The following is a 5,434-nucleotide window of genomic DNA, read 5'->3' as shown; positions in this document are numbered from 1 at the left end:
GGGTACTGCCTTTGGTAGGGAAAGGTGGCGGAATTCTTTAGTTTAACTCGAACAGGACAGACATTCTTTGCTCATCCATATTGTCCTTCTGTTGCCCAGACTTCAGGATTAACTCCTTCCTCAAGCAGGGGACAACAAACGGGTGTTCCTTCTCCTATGTTCAGGTGTATAATGGCCCCTGCTTTTGCTAGAATGTCTCTCCCTAACAAGGGAGTCGGGCTTTCAGGCATAATTAGAAAAGCACGTGAAAAGGGTAAAGCTCCCCAGTCACAACTTAGTGGCTGGGAGAAGTATCTAGTGACTGGCTATCCTAGGACCACTTGGATAGTGACAGATCTGGAGGACAGTTGTCCGGGACAGGAGAGTAAGACTGAGAAGGCTGCACCAGTGTCCAGGAGACAGTTAACCTCCTGGCCCTTAATGGTAAAGCATACCCGGGGCTCTGTGAGGATGATGGCATGGGCTGGCGCTTGCCCCAGGCACCCTCAGTCCTGCTGCTGGATCATCTGATTAGTGGCTTCTGACTCAGAGGACCCTCATGCCCTGGGACAGTGGCCTTCCAGTGATTCCCTTGACATAAGGGGCATGGACGAGGGGGAGGATTACTTCTACTTGGACAGTCTTTTTTAAAGTGTCCTTGTAGACTGCACTGGAAGCAAGTCCTACTGGGCATTCGATTTGCCCAGCTTTCCCCTTTTCCAGAGCCTCCAAAGTCCGCTTGCTGAGGGCCATGACTAAAGCGGTGGCCTTTTTTCATCCCGTTTGTCCCGTTCCGCCTGCTCCTCCTCATCTCTATTACAAAAAACTGAGGTTGCCAAGTTCAATAAGGTTTCTAAATTTTGTTCTGGGCCTAAAGCGGACTTTTGAAGTTTTTTTTCTAATGTCTGCAGCTGACTGAGTGATAAACTTATCCTTTAGGATTAATTGGCCTTCAACAGAGTCAGGTGACAGGGAGGTATGCTTCCTCAATGCCTCCCTTAGTCTCTCCAGAAAAGCAGTAGGATTTTCTTCCCTTCCCTGTGTTATAGTGGACATCACTGAATAATTCATAGGCTTCTTCCTAGTTTTCCTTAGTCCTTCTAGCACACAAGTTGGCAAATGTCTGCGACACCAATCTCCATGTTCTGATTCTGTGTCCCAGTGAGGGTCTACACTGGGAACTGCCTGCTGGCCTGTAAGGAATTGTTCTCTTTCCTCTGTTGTCATCCTGTCATTGACCTGACTGAGATACCAGAGATCGCCAAACTCTCAGGCTGCAGTTAGGGCGGCACTTCTCTCATTTGGGTTAGTGTCTCATTTAGCAGTAACATTATCTCTCTCCATGTCAGATCAAAGGATTGTCCTAACCCTTGTAAGACATCAATATAGCCATCAGGGTTATCTGAGAACTTACCTAGGTCTATTTTAATTTGTATTAAGTCTGAGAGAGTAAAAGCTACACGCACTCTGGGTGGGCTGAATTCTCCTCCTCTCACTGCTTGGATGGGGCATAATCGGGGAATACTGGCACTCTTTGGTTCATTGTTTAACCCTTGTCTATCTCCTTTTGGACCGTTTGGGTTGAAGGGGGCTCCTTATTAGTTGGGGAAGAAGTCAGGGGGACGCTGGGGTAGGGAGGTAGACTCTGAGGGCTTCCTGTAGGGCATAAATCACACTTTTTACATAATTGCAAGTTGTCTCTTAACAAAAAGAAAGTTTGTACATATAGCACTTCACTCCATTTGCCTTTTTTCCTACAAAGGAGGTCTAGCTGTAAGATGGTGTTATAATTTATACTTCCCTCAGGAGGCCAGGTTTCTCCCCCTTGAAGAGGATATCGTGGCCAGGCGGTACTGCAGAAGAACGTAAGTCATTTCTTTCTTAGCGTCTGAGGGTCAAATTGGTCCCAATTCTCCAGAACACATCTTAGGGGCGTTTTTGCCTTGGGGGGAACGTTTCCCATCTGAAAAAAGAACATAGGGAAGCCAGCACCCTGTAGTCATTTTCCGATGAGCATTAGTCCTAGAGCACCCTCTATGGTCCTAAAGCTTTTTCCTTTCCAGGGTGCATAACGACCCAGGGACCTCTGCTTATCGGATTAGTTATGCTCACCGATGTAGCAGTCCTGCACCCGTTTTCCCACCTCTCTTGACCTCAAAGAAAGGGGTCCGGGCTGCTGGATTCTACTGATCCTTTACCAGCGTGCCCAACATTGCCTTTGCGCTAAGGGGTGAGTCCTAGAGCTGGGCTGGGTTCCTGAGTATTTCATAACAACCCAGCTGCCCCAACAAGATGCATTCCCACAAACAAGAGTTCTTATGCAAATTCGTTTCAGAAAGGGTGTAGCTAACCTTTTGAGTCAGGATTGAGATAGTCTTTTGATTCTGTAAGTACTTTGAGGCTTGGCTGAGTGCAAACAGCTCGCATGTTTGAAGAGACCGATTATTAGGCAATTTTTCTAACTCTGCATCCACGGGAGTCTCCGTATCAATTACTGAATACCCATTGTGGTTTTTTTCTCAATCACCTGGGAGGAACCATCTATCCTAGGTCTGGTCAGACCTTTGTATGGTAATTAAGATTTAAATCCCCTGTTAGGAAATCTGCTGGGTTAAGGGAATTATCAGGGGTTGGAGTTACATTACCCTTTTCTAACAGAATAGCCTCATACTTCAAGATTTTTGAGTTAGTAAGCTACCTTTTTCCTTCTTTGACTTAGAATAATTCTGAACTGGTGAGGTGTGCTCACAATGAGGTTTCCTCTAAAAGTTACTTTTCTACTTTTAGCAAAGCAGGTGCTGCTACTGACTGAATGCATTTGGCCCATCTGCGGTTACTGGGTTAAGGATTTTTGATAGGTAAGCTACAGGTTGTCAGTGGCCTCAGTGCTTTTGGGCTATGCCCTTATTTATACTGACAACAAAGTGGTATTAGAGTGTTATAGGGTCACAGACAAGATCTTCAATTATCAATTACAGGTTTTAAATTTACCCTGGCTTTTAAAGGAATAGGGCACACTTTTTTTTTTTTTTTTTTTTACTATTTTTATCTTTTTCTTTCTTTTTCTCTTTGACTCCCTCTTTGTCTCTCTCTCCATCTCTCTCTCTCTGTCTCTCTCTCTCCATCTCTCTCTCTCTCTCTCCATCTCTGTCTCTCTCCATCTCTTTCTCTCTCCGCCATTACAAACTTGGGCCCCTGGCAAGGGTGGTGGGGAATGGGTCCCACATAACTGCCCATGTCAAGAGCTGTATACCTAAATCAGGAGGTACACCAGGGATAAGACTCCCTGAGTTATAGCCTAGGTGCCTAAGGCTTCGAGCTTCCTTAGATCCCTTTGGAGATACAGCTTGGTAAAGGAAACGAAAGTCTGACCCATTAGTACCTAGGAGGCAGGGATCAGAGGAAGTAGATTCAGAGGTAAGGAGAATTTTGAGGCTACACTTTCAAGAAAGTTGTGGTCGGGACCCAGGAGATATGGGTCAGAAGGAAAGGTATGGGCGCATGCATGAGTGACGGTTGAGTAGACACTTCTGGTTGTATCATGATCTCCACCGGCTACTGCCAGGAGTTCAGGACGACAGCTTTCTGCCTCTAGTCGGCCCTCGGCTTCCCCAAGAAAATTGAAAGTGGAAGCTGGCTCCAGGCAGACCAACGTTCCCAACCCAGAAGGGTTGGGGGTTGTTAGAAAGCCCTTCCCCAGATAGCCTCACACCTGAGTCTTAAGTCCGCTGGCCATGCTAATTGTTTTTAACTGGCCGACAGGTGCCCAGTATTTTCCTCCAATTCTAAGGAAGGATAGGATAGAATAGCAAGTGAAAGTGGTCCAATATTACTCACCACTTTGGAGGTCCCTCCGTGGTCACCAAAATGTGGTCACCAGAATGTTACTGGGGGTCCTTGCTCCCAGAGCTCCCAAGATGGTGGCGGGCCACTTCCAAAATGGTGGTGGGCCACTTCCAATGTGGTGGCAAGCCTCATGTTCTCTGATCTGGGGTTCTTGACCTCACGGATTCCAAGGAATGGAATCTTGGGCCACACAGTGAGTGTTATAGCTCTATTAGAAGCCGTGGGTTAAGGAAGAAAACTGTGGAATCCGGTGACTAGTGTTCAGCTCGATTAGGAGGAACCCAGGCATTTAGCCATGCAGGAACAATGACAAGCCTTTAGCCTGACAGGGAGTGGCAATGGGCGCCTCGCTGGATCAGGAGCACAGTGGACACCCTGCAGGATCTGGAGGGATGGAAGTCAGTGGCGGGTCTGCAATGGCGGCAAACAGCAGTGGTAGACGGCAAGCGAAAGCTCAACTCGAGCCGTAACAAACACGGACCAGAAGAGAGTGCAGCTGCAAGATTTAATAGAGTGAAAATAGAGTGAAACCAGAGCTCCCATACAAAGGGAGGGGACCCAAAGAGGGTAGCCCTCATTTAAACTTTTTCAAAGCACTTTCATATATGTCAGATCCCAACCACCTTCAAAAGAGGTGGAGCAGATCATGTCTCATGTGAGAGCTGACATAACCAAAGTTCAGAGAGGTATAGTGACTTCCCAAGGCCATACAGCTGTCCATGACAAAGACAAAACTAGAGCCCTATCTATCTTCCATGTCTCAACTGTCTGGGAATCCTTATTAAGAATTGTTACTTAGGAATATTGCTTCCTCCCCTTTGGAGCTGACTTTCTCCAGATCCACACTGGTAGCCCTGGATTCTGACACGAGCACTTCAGCTCCTTGACAGTCAGACATCCAAAGCCAAGTGCAGCCTTCGGAGAGGCCACGGCTCCCTTTCCCAGCTCCCTTCCCATGAAAGAAGGTAGGCTGGGCTGTAAATGCTGTTTGGACCACTAAGTCCCTACTTGTTCCACTTTTGAGCATCTGGGAGGATGTCAGCGTTTGCATCCACAAGCTTCAGATAGTAGGGCTTGGGTCTCTCTGTGCCTAAATGACTCAGCTGTGTAAGTACTACCATCCTGGGGGTGGGGGGCGGGGCGGGGAATGCAGCTGGATTACTAAGCACTGCTGTTGGTGCTGGACTCAGCAGGGCGCTGGTCAGAACACCTTCCCTCTAAGAAAGATGAAGGCACATCTCTGGTAGTGGTGAAGCCTGGCCCGGAAGTCCAGGGCCTTGGAAATGACTGGGGCCTGCCTTGCTTGAGTGTGGCCCTGGCATTTCCAGTTTGCAGTTCTGGGGCTCAGGCCCAGCTCCCCTATGTCCCCACTGTCTTTGGCACTTAGTGAGCATGACCGGCTCTACCCGCTCCCTCCCCCACACACCCCCGTGGGCTCTGGACCTTCTTTCCAAGCCAAGGTTGGCCGCTGTCATTTTCAAACTCTTCTTCCGGCCTTTCTTCTTCCTTTTGAGTTCAGGCTCTTCCCTTCTTGGGCTTCCCTTCCTCCCTGTCTGTCGGCTTGTGCTGGAGGGAGCAGCTGAAAGCAAGGATGAAGCATGGTTTTCCA

General features: G+C 48.0%; 1 pseudogene; it reads right to left on the bottom strand.

Moving 5' to 3' along the window:
- Nucleotides 1–795: 795 nt before the first annotated feature.
- Nucleotides 796–1,942, bottom strand: LOC139363997 (uncharacterized; annotated as a pseudogene).
- Nucleotides 1,943–5,434: the final 3,492 nt, after the last annotated feature.

Source organism: Macaca nemestrina, chromosome 7, assembly GCF_043159975.1.
Source record: "Macaca nemestrina isolate mMacNem1 chromosome 7, mMacNem.hap1, whole genome shotgun sequence".
NCBI lineage: Eukaryota > Metazoa > Chordata > Mammalia > Primates > Cercopithecidae > Macaca > Macaca nemestrina.
Note: the sequence above shows the minus strand (reverse complement) of the source record. Positions and strands in the feature narration are given on the sequence as shown.